Source organism: Platalea leucorodia (genome assembly GCF_965183815.1).
Source record: "Platalea leucorodia genome assembly, chromosome: 3".
Lineage (NCBI taxonomy): Eukaryota > Metazoa > Chordata > Aves > Pelecaniformes > Threskiornithidae > Platalea > Platalea leucorodia.
Window position 1 is genome coordinate 24,167,018 of NC_138825.1, and position 16,043 is coordinate 24,183,060.

Genomic DNA, 16,043 nt, shown 5'->3' on the forward strand with positions numbered 1-16,043 from the left:
TTGAAGTTTATTCTGACTTTGGATTTCCCTTTATATTAATAATCCTCAGTGTTTCCACATTTAAGAATAGTTTGAGCTTTGAACCAGGAAATTGTATTTTAGAGATGACTGTCTTTCAGTGTTTATATTCTGGGTTTTGGCATATGTGAAACAATGCAGTGTTCAACATCGTGTTATCATTTGGTTTGTGATCGTGCTGGTGCCAATGAGCCACAACCTTTAAGGATCATGAACAGAAAAAGGGCAAGGAGAAGCAGAATTAGGGTGGAGGAAAGGAAGGAAAAAGATACTTTGATGGCATCTCGCAAATCTAAGCTAGCAATTTAAAATCAAGAGGGATCATTAAGTGTTTTAATCAGTATCCTAATGTATCTAATGTCAGCAGAAGCAATTTCATTAAGCACCAACCAATCAAGCTCCTAGGGTACTTATTGGTCTGCAGTATAAAACAAATTCCACTTTAAAATTAAATGATAGGGCTGAAGGAAACTGTTGTTCAGATGGACTAAGGAGAAAATCCGGCCCCCCCCCCGTAGTAGCTGGCAATATTTACCCTGATGCAGAGGGAACAGGATTTGATTCTCCAGTCTTTTTTTCTTCAAGAGGAGGATCTCTCCCTTCCTCTGCACCCAAACTGCAGAGAGAAATACTTACTTCCAGATGCTTGCAAAGATATTTCCTTAGAATAAAAAGAGCACAGCTTCCTTCATGTGACTGTGAAACAGTCATGAATTTTAAGAAGTGTTTTTATTACTTTTATTTTTATCACCCATTTTTCCAGAAAAATAATACTAGGAAAAGAAGTAGCAGCAGCATTATAGCATTGAATTTGCTTAAAGAAATGTTCATGCTTTCCACTGTGAGTACTGTCGGTTTGGGAACATTGTTTCACCATACACATAGTGTAGAGTGAAAGGTTAGTACCTGATATTGTTTTTAATGATAGCTGAATGCACATGTTCTCTGAGTTTGAGGAGGACTATTTATTGCTGTTTAAATACATGATACGATCGTGTGGTTTTGCTTTTTGAAATGATAAGAAATTTTAAACAGACTTGGGATTTATAATCAACACGCATACTTTTTATTGGAAGGTTTTGGAGCATAGCATAATGTGAGTTCGCCACTTGAAATATCTCTTGCACAACTAAACTGAATTAAATACATTCCATATCCACAGAATTTCAGGGCCACGTAATTGCAAAGGGCTGAAACCCTGGAATTCTGCAGCTAGCAGAGGTGCCCACTTGTATAAGTGTTATTTACAATAATGAATTTTTGTGGCATGCTCCCCCGTTCTTTCAATGCAATGTGCTACTGAGAGCAAGTGAATTCTAAAGACCTCTCTGTATTGTACACCACAATCAAAAATTCCTTGAAACAACTTTCAGTATGTGAATTGTGAAAGTGATTCTTTTAAGTTTTGGTTGTTCTAGCTCTATTTGCAGAACTGTAAAGGAATATTCATTCTCTGTTAAAGTTCCATTGTTGTGCTTTGGCTACAACACCTACGTATCTTGGGCTGGAAATTCTGAGTATGGCACATATAACACTGGTTTGAATTATTTCTGTGCAATTTACCGTAGCAGTAGTTCCTCAAGAAATCAGTCTGCAGCTCCAAAAGTACTTGAAAATGTTTCCTGTTTTAAAAAGATCAGAGGGAAATAATGGATACATGTTGAGAGAAAACCTCTTTAGCCCATTCAACTCTTTATTCATCCAGATACAGATACAGTGAAGCAGCCAACCTAGTAAACAACCATAATGGAAGAACTATTTAGTCTGATTGGAAATCTTACAACTTTTTGTTGTAAGTCAGTCTGTTAGTGAGAAACTATTAGACATTAAGACCAGTCAAATTGATTTTGAAATAGTGATAGATACACCCTGTCTGTTTTTCAGCAGGTATTCTCATAGATGCCACAGCTGACAGTCAACTTTATCGGTTAGAAGCTGTAGAACAAAGTGATTTGTTAAAATATTTTAATGTAGTGTTTTGAGATATTTTTATGTTGCAGTAAAATTCCCATTCTGACTTACACTATAATTTCATTTGGTTTTTTCCAAATCTGACAGGAGTGGTTTTAAAGATATTCCAGTAGTGTGATTTTGCACAGTTAAAAATAGCGTTAAGAAACAAAACAAAAATGCATTGTACTTTTTTTTTTTTCTTTCTTAAGCCATTGCAATGTTAGTTGGCTTTGAAACAAGTCAGAGTACTTGGATTTGTTTCTTTTTTTTCTTCAGGTCTTTCCCGTACCTAAATTGCAATCGTACTATGATACCTGCTATAAAGCTGGCTCACATTATTTTAAAATACATAGACAATTATTTTCAGATAATAATTCCTACTGGCTGTGACACTGAAGGTTTTTCGCCTACATAAATAAATATGGGATCATCTTGTATCTAAAAGCTACCTTCCATCACTCACCAGATTCTGTCCATCTAGGTGTTTAATTAATCAGTAGCTCAGCTATTACCATAATATTCTGCCTATGCAGAGTGTTTAGTGAAGAGACATTGCGTATTTTCAGCATTGCGTTTTGCTACATGTTCCACGGTGTCTCAAAGTTCTGTGAATTGCGCCATTAACTGTTAATAAAAGAAACCCATGAGCAGTATCTTATTTTTAAATAAATATTTGTCAGTCAGAGAAGCATTATCAATATGCTTATTTTAACAAGTTTGTTCCTGCATTTGTCTTTCTGCAATTAGGTCAATAATGGGTGTAGAATGGCCGTAAATAGCTAAATAATATGTATAGAATGCTTTGCTTTAATAACACAAATGCAAGATGAAATAAAATAAATAGACTCTGTTCTTCATGGGTTTTGTATGTTCTTTTCTTTAAACTGCCCTTTTCAATAGCGTTGTTATTACACAGGTGAGTACAAAAACATGCTGTTTCTGAAAATGTAATTAAGATTGCTAATATCTTGTAGCAAGCAGATGCATATTATGGTAAAGCTATTATACTACATATAGTATTATAGAATCATAGAATCATTAAGGTTGGAAAAGACCCTTAAGATCATCGAGTCCAACCATTAACCTATAGGTACCTTTTTACTAGTACTTCTTTTCTAGGTTGTTGTTATCAGCTGAAAAGGTTACACCACGACATCAGGAAATGCCTTGTTTAAGATGTTTGAGGTACTTCTGTTATCGTATTCTTCTAAGACGTTTAAATACAACTTCTCTTCACTCTCTAAGTATGTGTATACTTTGATAATTGTGACAGGACTTTGTGCTTTCTCTCCAAACAGTTCTCCAAAACCGTTCCTCCAAGGAGAACTCAACGCAACCTTTGTTTCACCTTCCCTCTCCCCACGCTCCCAGGGCAGTGTCACTAAAGGCATATCAGAAATGGGGTTCCCTTCCCTCTTACTCTAAAGTCAAGAGACTTTTTAGACTTTCATCCCTAGCAGAGTTTTCAGGAGCAGTGGCATAGTTAGCACACAGCAATTGCATACCCGAGTTACCCACAATAGAGTCCCATACCTAAGGGCAGTGTGTGTGTGTTCAGTCTGAAGAAACACAGAATTATTTCTTTATCAACCTGTAGTCCAGCTGTAAAGCTAATGTAAAATGTTAAAAGAGAAAATGGCATTTTTAAAGACTTTTATATGCTTTTGCTTTGAATTCTCCCTGGAAAAGGTTTTATTGTGGTCAAGTGTGGTTTGTTTTTTTTTTTTTTTTTTACAGATACAGTATTTAAGATTGGGATTTTTTTTTTTAATGACCTCTTTATACCAGAAAAAGGCTTGGAGGAGGTGCAGCAATTTCAGCATGGATGTTCTAATTGTCTCAAGGGCGGGGGCATGTGCTAAAAAAACTGTGTAAAAGCTTTACCAGCATAGATTGATATAAGCTATATCTACTATCTACTAAGCTACAAGAGAGTTTGTCCAGTAAAACTGTCAACAAACTTTTTAATGTAAGTGTGCTTTAAGTTATTGTGGAAAACTTTACAAAAGCAATGAAAGTTTCATGATCGACTGGTAGTAGGTTACTCTAGTGGAAATGTTTGGGCTTTTTATGATTCTCTTCTCCTGTCCTACAACAAAACAGATGTTGGAGGTATTTTAACCATGATGGTATATTGCTTGTATTTGAATATTCAATCTTAAAGTAAAAGGCTGAAAATCACTAAGATTCTGTAAACTTGATCTCCTGCATCTATGAGAACTGTGGTTATTAACAGCTATGAAAAGCGGTTTGAACTAATGTGAGGAATTCCACGAATAGCAAGTTATGATTTTGGCCTGACTGCTTATAGCATTGCTGTGATGAATTTAAGTATTGGGGAGTCTGACTTGGGAAACTGTGAATATAAGTCGTTAGTCTCTGAGGAATATATGTTTTGTTGTAATATATTTACACTGATTAAATATGTGAGCTTATTAAAATGATATTATCTTTCAGAATATTTGGTAATAATATGCTCAGTTTAATTGTGCCTTGTCCTTAGTGTTGTCTTTCATCCTTAATATTTGTCCATTTTTTTGAAAAAGTGTAACCCTATATATCTTTTAAGTGATTATACCCAATGTTTTCTCTCTTAAAGTGTAATCGCATGTATGTGCTAAGTGATGCCACTCAAGATTTTCTATCATTTCTACTACTCTAGTGAAGTTGTTTTTCAGTACCTCCCTAGGCCAGTTTTCTGAATGGCCTACTGTTGCCTTCATCAGTTGTTTTAAGAGTTTTTGACACTGAAAACTTGGAATTTCTTTAGCCTGGTCAGGCTGTTGTGTTGGCTCCTCTCTTTCCTGTGGCCCCAAGCTGATGAAGACTGGAAGGTATGTAATGCTTTCTGCACATAAATATCTCCAGTGACTTCGAGATGTGAAGTACTACATGGGTCTAAAAATAAGCATGCATGCAAGTGTTTGCAGATTGGGGCCTTAACTTCCTTCCCTGTAAAAGATACAGGTCCTAAATTTTCCATGGCATCAGAGTTCCCGCAGACCCCTGGCGTCAGCTGCCCCTTTGCTGCATCGTGCTGGCCCACCTTCCACCTTGAGATTCTTTGGAGCACCTGTTTGGCTGCTATAATGCGCAGATTGGCTTGTGGTTAATGTCAGTCTATCTATCCTTTCGGTATCAAACGCAGTACATCCCAGCAGTGCAGGGAGTCAGGGTGCCGTTTCAACCTGGAATCTCTCCATTTTGCACAGCTCGAAATAATGCACAACGAACCACTTACGCCAGGTTGTTTGGGACAGAGTCGACGCCATCAGGCAGGCGGTCTAGTACTGAGTAGTTGATTCTGTATGTGTTATGTAGTCTTTCATTCCTGCAAAATAGCAAGGAAAGGGGGAATTAAAACAAAATAAAATGTTTTCAATTCAAAAAGGATATAGCAGAAAAGTAAGAATTGCAGGTAATGGAAGGGATCAAAATCACTTCTGAGGCTGTGATACAATAAGAAAACTGAAATGCTCTTAAATTTGGGGGCAGATGAGCAAGGGATAACATGCATCAGAAGCATGCAGAGGGCAAATGTAAATGTCCCAAATAATATTTTCTCCTATTTACCAAAAAAAAAAGTTTCATACAAGACAGGAACAACAAGAAATAAGTAATTTTCATTTTCTTTTAAACTACTATTATCAGCAATTAAGACACACACGATACAGGAAACTCAGTGTCAGAAGATACTGAATCAGAGCGTTTGGCAAAATAGATTGAATGTTTTGACCCACCTTTGAAGGATACGGGCAGGTTTAGTACCTGAAGTTAAACTTCTCGTGCGTCTACCACTTTGAATCCTTCAAACTTTCTCAGTGAGTCAGCTTATTCTACACTTGTCCACCTTCAAAATTCCTCCATCTTCTTCACAAGCATCTCATACTGTTGGTGCTGGACCTCCGATTGCTCCCTGCTTGTCCATTTCCATGAGTTTTGTTTTCTGCTTTAATGAACTGTGATTTTTTTTTTTTCATTCAAATTCCTTGGAAATTGCCTATAACATGGTTTCAACATGTTATCTGATAAGGTAGATTTAAGTGGTGCAAAGAGATGCTTTGAAGAATCAGAACTAATGGTTTTGGTTCTTTCTCCCATAAAATGTTTCTGCATTTACATCCTTGATTTCTTTGAAGACCCTTACTGCTGTTCACCATACTTGCATTGGTTTTTCCCTTGCACAAACTTGGCTGTTTTCTTACAGAATATTAAACCTTCTGGCTTCAGGCCCCACAGCAAGGAGATCTCACAAAGTCTCTCCAAACTTGCATGTTCCGCATCACAGAGCAAAGAACTGGAAAACCTGAAATCACCTGGTGCCTTTTGTAGTTCTGGTACAGCTCAATCATTGGAGGCTGCCCTGGCAGCAGTTTCCATGCTTCCAGTTCAGGAGGACCTGTGTCAGGAGGCTGAGGAGGCAGGACCACCCAACCTTCCTGCCAGGGAGCTGCAACCTGGGCAGGTCTAGAGAGACCGGGTATACAGCAAGGTCTTGGAGCACCAGCTCAACAAAATACGTTTTGAAAAACACATTCTTGCTCCAAAACTTCTTTTGGAATTGTTGAAATGTCGTATGAAGGGCAGCATCTAAGGCAACTTCCACTGTCCCCACTAAGAACCATGTTGCCTGTTGCTGCAAGTTAAAAATCTCAGTTGTGTTTGCCATGAGAAGTTTGGGTGGCAGTTCTTCATGATTACCGCAGCCTCAGCAGCCACTGTTTTGCAGCATGGTCTGTGACCACTCACCCCACAGACCAGTGGCAGGTTGACTCCTATGGGCTAATCGCTTCAGGTTTAAAAGTGAGCATGGGGAAGGGCCAGCACCAGTTTCTGGGACATGTTACAAACAGCATCCTGGTAAGTGCAGGCTTGGACTCCCCAGAAGGGTCAAAAATGCTGATCATGGAGTTTGATAGCCAATAGCACAGGTTTTTGTTCCTGGCACAGGCTGCCATTTTGCTATGGAACAGAGCATCTGCTGCATCTGTGGGGTTCATACACTGGCATGCGGGGTCGGTTACAGATCTTTAGGCAGTGGTTTGAGATGGGGATCATTCCAAATGAACCGCTACAAGACTAATCGTACTGGGCCATGACGAAGAAGGTTAAACTGTCATGGCGAGGGAAATACCCTGCGGTGATTTTTGTCACTATCCAGGATAGTGGCTGGCTGAAGAATTTTGGCCAGAACCATATTCCTGCTCTGCCTTTGGACCTGGTGAATCAAAAAGGCAAAACAAAAAAAAACAAAACAAACCAAAAAGGTTTTACTATGTAGTTGAGAAAATGAATTTATTTGCCTGTGTGTGTTTATACAAGCAAACACAAAAAGATGCATATAGATGTAGATCTCTACAGAGAATGGCGTAATACATAAAATTATGAAAACAATACTTAAACGTTAGGCCATTTATTAAATTGTCACCTGACATACCTCACAGAAGCGTGACAAAGCCTTTGGTTCTGCTAAGCCCGCATTACTGAAAAGGGGTGAGGTCCTTCTACGAAAGTCAATAAATCTGCAATGTATTGTTTCATATTCTGTCTATGTAAACCCAGACAGGTTTTTTTAGTTGTCTTCTTCCTAATCAGTGGTAAAGTGCATTTAATAGCTCACTTAAGGTGTCATCCATTACTATGAGTTACTGTTAGAACTAATTAATAGAGCTGAAATTATTTTGTAATGAGAAATTGAAGTATTGCGGTGTTAAAAAAAAAATTACCATTCATAGCTAATTAACGTTTAACAATGCAAATAAGCTGATAATTATTTTTCAAGCCATAGAAAAATTCTGTGACACTTTATATACTACCTTTGTGATCCTAATTGTTTCTGAAAAATACCTTTAGAGGGAAATAATCTGAAGACATTTCCCTGGATAAAAGGCAGTTTCTGAAGTGCACAGTGAATGAGAGCTCTCCTTTTGTTCGTGTGGGGGCGCATTCAGCAGCTATTTCTCACGATAAATACTGACGAAGAGAAGGAAAAAGTAAGGGTCACGAAGGTAGCTGGAAGGGGAAATTATGTGGGATCTTGGCCAAAATTTCCTGGCTGCTCCAAGTCAGCCATTCTTCTGTTCGGATACTGTAGTTATTATAAATGCAGCCCCAGCGGGCTGAGATCATTTAGATCCTTCACGCAAGAAGATGCTAAGAGCAAGTGAACACAAAATTCACAAAATGTATTTTTAGGTCATATGTGGTAAATGAATTCAATTAAACCACCTGGAAACAAAAAGGAAAAGTGAAAGTCTGACCTTGTGTGGCGGTGTGAGGCATGTAAGGTCACAGTCCTGTGGAAATCAAGACATCGTTTTTTTTCTTTCCAGATTTTGTCACTTTGGATGTTACTTGAAGCAGGAGCTTTCGGAGGAAGCATTAAAGTGGTGGTGTCCTTTTAAGTGGCCAGCCTGATGCCATGGGCATCGCCTGCTCATCAGGCAGGAGTCGCTGCAGGCACAGGTGGAAGTTTTGTTCCGCTCTGTGGCATTCTTCACCCATTTTTCACAACCAGTCCAAGTAAATATTAAAATCTGTTCTACAGTGACGCAAGCTGTCACTTCCTCGTCACTGTTAACTTTGGTAAATGAAACATGCTTTTACTCTGTTTTGATTTTTAACCTAACTTCGTAATCTTGATTGTATTTTAAGATGTCAGTTTAATGTGACAAAAATTTTATTTTTATCAAAAGTTTTCCTGAAAGTGTTCGTTTTTTGCTGGGGTATTTTTTGAGTTGACTGGCAATAAATACTATTTTATTTAGCAGGTTTATGATAATATGCAATCAACTGGCAAGTGAATCGCAGAGGCTCCTGCTGGTGTTCTACTAAGCACAGACGCATTATGTTGCATACCTGATGTTTTCAGTAGATCCTGGTTTCTCTCCAGCAAGACAGTGCCACTAGCTGCCAAGGGTATGATCTGCTCTTGCCACTTTTGCTTTTCTCTATACATTAGAGTTGTCTTCTGCCTTTGAGTTGTCAAACAGTATAAATCATCCTCTGGTTCCCAGACATCGCCTGCTTTGCTGCAGAAGAGCATGCCTTGATGGTTCTTAAATTTTCCTGCAGAACATGGGGTATTTGCTGTCGTCCCACTCTCGGCTGCCTGTTCTCCCCCCCTACAGACCTTTCCTTCAGGACTGTCCACCGCTGCTTTTTTACTGACGAAGTGGTGGTCTGCAAACTGCTATCAACCCATCTTCCTTAGAAATGGATTTGAATTTTTATGTTGGTTTCAACCTCAGGTGAGGCCTTGTGATCATGTCCTATATAATCTTCTGGGAGTCTCCCGTAATACCGTATGTTTTGCTGAAAGCCACCACTTCTGTTTGTGTATTATCTTGCAAAGTCTTACCTGGAAAACATCACCCATTTCCGTCCAGTGTTCCTGTGCCAGAGGAAAGGAAAAAGAACCTTGAAGGTAATATTTTATTTTCTTAACTCTCTTAATTATTTTAAATTGAAATTATTAATTGATGGAAGTGGAGTTCTGGGTCAAGACTTCTGAAAGTTTGGGGTTGGCCTGGAATCAGGTGTGTGCTTCGGTCAGCCCGTGAGTCACGTAACCTCTTAAACCAGGGGGAAAAAGCTTATAGACCAGCAGCACGTTACTGTGCCGAGGTTATCCTGCCATCAGGAAGGCTTGGAACATCGCTTGCTGATGTTTTCATCATTCTGTATGCTGATTTAATCATTAAAATATTAAACCCATTCCATAGGTCAGCCTGTCTTTGGTCAGTATTTTATACAAATTTGCACTAAATGTCTAATAACCAGTGTGGCTATCGTGGTTGAAGGTTGTGATTTTTATGGATTCCTTTGCCAACTTTGATGAATATTATTATGAGGCCCTACCTGGGTGGTTTTCATATCCATTGAGTGGTCCCATGCTCTGCTCCCCGTGCTCTCCAGGACCGAGCGCAGGCTGGCTGGCTGCCCCTGCTTTGGACCCCTGGCAATCATTTTCCCTGCTTGGCTCAGAACAATTATTAATGATAGTTTAAGCACCTCTCAGGCTAAAATTTGTGGATGTTTTACAATTAAGCGTTTTTTCATGTTAATTTTAATAGATATTTAAGAAATGTGGCATGAAAAATAACACTTTCAGCAGGTTTATTCTCATCTGTCTTGCATGTTGTGTTTATCATCTTGCAATGATGGTATCCGAAAATCTTACCCGTGTGTGTTACAGAGCAACACAACAGTTTAGAGAGGCCAATTTTCAGGGCAGCTGGTAGTTGAAGTACAAAAATTTTTGCAACTTGCACCTCTAATATAGCTATAGAATATCAAACGACTGAAGGTATGGGTTTAATTGTAGCAGTTCAGACTCTGCAGGCTGCAGAGCACGGATGCTTTCAAATGTTTTAATTTCTAAATACAACTTTACAAAAGGAGGGAGAAGGCTGAGAAGCCACCTTGTCGTGGCTCTCACGCTCTTGTGTTTCTCCATTACACCCGTTAACAACTACGCTAGAAACAAGCAGCAGATTTTTTTCCACTCTGTGAGTAATTGTCTGCACAGCAGTGACAGATGTGCAATATAGCAGCTTCTTCAGGAAAAAATTAACAGTTTGTCCAGCATGTCAGCTCGCTCTTTTTAGTGCTTCGGAGGTCTTGGCCCCATTATGGATGATTTAGAAATTGAGGCAAGCTAAGACCAGCTGCCTGGGTTGAAAGCCTTAGTTAGTAGCCCTCATCTGCATTCCAGTATTCGCTTACATCTAGAAATTGGTAGGGCCCCTCTGGCCACAAGATGAGTATGGGCTGACAATGCCTTGATTTGTTGAGAGAGAGAATAAATGGGTTTTTCAGAAGATGAGGAAATATCACCATTACTGGCCAATTTACAGCATTTTATCTGTTCTTCAAACATGTCACTTTTGTTATTGTTGCATGGTAATTACATAGTGAAACGGAAAGAAAACAAATTCTGGTTACATATTCAGATGGATTGCAAAATCATATAATCCTGATAAATGCCCATTTATGATACACACGGATGAAAGGTTCATTTTAATTTTGAATAGCTAGCACAGCCATAAATAGGATATAGGATTAGATCCCCCAGAATCCGATTACCTAAAAGCAAATAGTATTTTTCTTCACTTTTTTTCATAACCAGGAAATTCAGTGTGTGCAGGGTATTTAAATAAGCAGGTTTTCCATAAAAATATATGAAGTAAATATAGTTCAATAATTTCTATATTTTAAATATAATCATTTAGGACTATTCAGCTAAGTCTTTTCTGAAGTACTCGTTTGTAAAAAGACATCAACCCATCAATATTGCTGAGAAAGATATCTCGCAGCAATACCCGATTGCAAGCTCTACATTTATGATAAATAGAAGCTTTGCTTATGGGATATCTAGTGCAACAAAACAAAAGATAGCCAGTATTGTGCATATACTGTGAATTGCAACTGTTACATCTTCTTAACGGTTTTAAAGAAAGTTTCAGGGCAAATGATGAATTTAAGAAGCAAGTTCTGACAAAACCCCAGGTAGCTGCAATGTTGGCAATAGCTTTCATGGCTGAATCATTGTCTAAAATACGGGAAGCTCCATTTTCCTCAATGGGAAGGTACAAGGAAAGGAGTGGTGTGAAAATACATGCATATATTAGCAGAAAGCTGTGCAATTGATTCCTGATCATTACAGAGGTGAAAAGAAATTGCTTTGTAAAGCTGTCTGCTTCATAAACCCGTGGTGTCCAAGTTATCTTCACGAGATGATGTCTTCTCAACCTTAGGGAGGGTTTGCCATTCCTTCAAGAAGAGTAGGGGTGGCAGAGAAGGGAGCACCTGGGAAGCTTTCATCGAGTTCCCTCTCGTCCCCCTCCCCACGAGCAGACGCCTCTGTCCCTGAAGGGAGCCAAACTCACGGAGCCCTGCCAGACATGGCACAGGCTGGCTGGAATGCGTTAAGCGAGCTTGATTGCAGAAATGGCCACCTACAGATTGCATGTGCTTCCGAGGGAAGAAAAAAACTTCGGTGGCAAAAGCTTTGGGTATGTCTAAGTATGGTGCCACACAGTGCTAGGCCAGCCTTCATGTTAAACATGATGTTCTGGAGCAGAGAGTTAGTGAAGATGGTTAATTGAAATTCTCTCACAAAGCAATACAATTAGGCTCCTACTAAACATTTACCTGCAGCAAAGTCTAGCTTAATTTTTTTTCAACTGTGTTTATTCAAAGGCATCATAAATGTGAGTAGGTGCCAGCAATCTGAGTACCCAGCCCTCAGCTGGATCTGGTCTCAAATTATTAAGTTGCGTCTGCCAGCACTTGTCCACCATGTAATCATTTAAAGGTTTACAGTTTGGGGTCAGTTATTACAGTTCAGTTTATGGCTCCGATAAGCCTGATAGTATTGCAGGTAAATATTGCATAAATGACTTGTATTGTTCTCTTCAACCCTACACTGTATTTATAATAATTTAACCTTTCTCCTTCCTTGGCAAGTCCTGGATCTACGTATAGCTATTGACAAGACTGGTGCCAATGAAAGACTTCAAAAGGCAACTTTATTGTGGGTCAGACTTTCTGGCAGTAGGAGAGGGAATATGTAAAAAGGCTAATCTCTGGGAGGCAGTGATAGATTCTCTGTTACTTCGGACTTTTGAAGATGGACTTCCAGTTTATTAGGGATCTCTGCATGGAGGTGGCCAGTGGGTTGTGCTCCAAGTGTGGTGATGGATGGAGGAGCTGTTGTTCATGATTTCGGGGGGAACTGGATGACAGGATCTGAACTATATTCTTCTGTGGTTTTACAGCATGTGTGTTGGAAAAGAGCCTAAAATACCCTTTCCATTGTCATGATGTCACTTTCAGAATTCTCTGACCTTAGCTGAGTTTTCTTATCACTTTAGCATTGACTAACTTTTCTCCTAAAAGTTTTTTTCATGTGCTTCAGGGTAAAGTAGTGGCAAATATGTAAAATGGCTACAAGAAGCATATCCTGGGAGACGTATCTGTAAGATAAATTGCTGCAGTTGGCTGAAGATGTTCAGATACAGTAAGTGCATTTGCTACAGTTTTGAACGCACGGTTCAATCTCAGAGCATTAAGTATGTGCTATTTTTTGTTAATTTACCTTCTAAATCCCTTCTGAAGATTGTGACACGATGCTTGTGAACAGCAGAGACTAGTAATACTTGTTCCTCTGCCACTGAAGGAACTACCTGCAGTCTGAAATCCGTCCCCTTTGCAAGTATTCAAAGACTTCAACCAAATGTATTCACCCTCATAGGTACACAGCAGGATTCGGAAATCACAGTGCTGGTGCCTGCTGTTTCCCTGAGCGAAAAGCATGCCCACAGCCCTGCGTGATGACATATTCATCGCCCCCCCAACCCTCTCCTCTGTACGCTTGCTCGTGTCCACCTCTGTGACTACAGCAACATCTGCCCTATGAGAAGGGACCCCTCCTCTCGCTGTTCGTTGTGGCAGGGCTGCTGTGTCCCTTCTTAACAGGCTCGCCAACGTGACTCAGCAACAAAACTGTGGTTGTCCCAGTTGTCTTGAAATGATTTGGGAAATGTTCCAAAAAAGGACTTGCTATATTTTCTCTGTCGTGTGTGTGCATGTGCACATATGGAAAAAGCAACATTTTAACTTGAATGCCATTTAGAAGAGTTTTTCATTTCAGCCTTCAGCAGTAACTCAGTATGATGATACACTATTCTTCTTCTGAGTGTGCATATACAACAAAGAGGAGATTTCAGCTTTGGTGAATCACTGCCTTGTTTTTCCCCCCTCCCATCCAGACTGAAGATTTCCTGCTGCTTTACACACACTAAGCGGAATGTTAGATGTAGCTTACATGCTGCTGTAACATGACTTTAAACAAGCATCCAACGTGGTTGTTGAAATCTGAATAATACTTGGTCATCACCTTTAAAAAGACCATAGTTTTGCCATGAGCGAAATTATGAAGAAGTCCTCCTTCAGTTATTATTATTATCATCCTGAATTTCTTAGTGGCACTGAACCTTCCATAATATGCAGCCATCTGGTACAATTGCTTCCAAATACAGCCTCACATTTGATTGTAGGGTCTGGAACATTAGCCTGTAGGAATGTGCTGCCACAGCATCTTCCCTTACTGTCTGATGCTGAACAAATGTAGGATGTTGCAGTTTACTCAAAAGCCCTAATTTTTTATATTTTAGACATATCCATAATAGGTGGGATTGTGTAGGCAACACCCCAAGAAGGCAAGGAGGAAGCCACAGCAAATTCCAATAAAGCTGAAAGCATAGCAAGGATGTGGACGTACTTCATCTATAATTAGGATGAAGTGGAGTTATCTCAAGGGTAATCACTTGTTGATTGAAAAAAAAAAAAAATGCTCTTATACTGGGAACTGCTATAAGGTCACTAAAACAGAGCTCAACAACAGGAATTAAAATTATGCCGTGTTCATGTCAGTAATAGAATAGGTAGTAGTCAGCTTTCCCACCTGTGCCAGCTCAAGCAGCGAGAGGTTTGGGGCAGTCAGAAGCACAGGGCTGGCACAGTCCCCAGCGCTGGGAAGCACTGACGCTGCTGCTCCTTAGCCTCTGCAGCGGGACAGGGCTGCCAGCGTGCCCTCCAGCCCTTCTCCTGCAGCAGCACGCCTGGAGCACATCAGCAATATGTCGGTATGTACAGGTAAATGGCGCTTATCTGCAGAATAGTTTCTCGCTTCTTAACGGCCAAGGAGTAGCCAAGTTCACAGTATATAAGGGTTTTCATTCCTATTCTCAAAGCCACCACATTTTTGTGTGGATAGCATGGTGTTTAAGTGACTGCTTTCAAGATTTAGTTAGAGGTGACACCAGGCTTTCACTGGGACCTGAGTGAAGTCATTTAGTCTTTCTGTGACACCGTTCTCCCAGAGAAACCCCAGATTATTCCTATGCATTAATTGTCTGCACATCCCTTTGTGTCTCGTTTTCTGTGACAGCTTCAAGGTGTCCAAAGAAGGGCAACGAAGCTGGTGAAGGGTCTAGAGCACAAGGCTTATGAAGAGTGGCTGAGGCAATTGGGGTTGTTTAGCCTGGAGAAGAGGAGGCTGAGGGGCGACCTTATTGCTCTCTACAACTACCTGAAAGGAGGTTGTAGCGAGGTGGGGGTCGGTCTCTTATCCCTAGTAACGAGTGATAGGACAACAGGAAACGGCCTCAAGCTGCGCCAGGGGAAGTTTAGGTTGGATATTAGGAAAAACTTCTTCACCGAGAGGGTGGTCAAGCATTGGAACAGGCTGCCCAGGGAAGTGGTTGAGTCTCCATCCCTGGAGGTATTTAAAGAACAGATAGATACGGTGCTCGAAGACATGGTATAGATGGACTTGGCAGTGCTGGGTTAACGGTTGGACTTGATGATCTTAAGGGTCTTTTCCAACCTTGACGATTCTATGATTCTATGATTAATTTAGCCCAAACACAAGAGCAGTCAATGAGTTTAGGTCAATCCTGATTACTATTCTCCCCTTAATATTTTTTCTTTGCATTTGTCGGCATCCAGATGCTTAAAAGATGTAACAGGTATCTTTGTGAAAGTCAAGGCACACAGCAGGAGTGTGGTGGTCTAAAGTAATTGGCTACACTGATCATAACAGATAGTTCAACCAGTTAAATGGTTGATGGCTGATCTGGAAGTTGCTGCTCATTTTGTTTGGAACTTGTGTCTTCAACCTGCCAATTCACTCTTCATTTCCTCTGATATTTTATTTATGTGGCTAGTCAGTATGGCAGAGTTATTAAGGCAAAGCCATTTTCATAAATTATGTGGTTAATCCAGAATGTAATATGTAAAATGTGTGTGTTAAATTCAAAATGGACCAAAGAAATAGCAGTGCGGTTAAAATACACGGAGATCAAAGTGCTGCCTAGTTCCCAAGTCCTACTTATCTTGTACCAACATGCACACACCTGAAAAGTACCATCCTCAGCTTTGAATAGAGAGGAGACAGCTATTTTTTCTCCCCAGGTATGGACTTCACATCCATAACCTGAATTAGTTTGCTAAATCTGCATCTGACTCTTTTTTCTTACGTGGCACCTTTTGGTTAATAGGGTAAC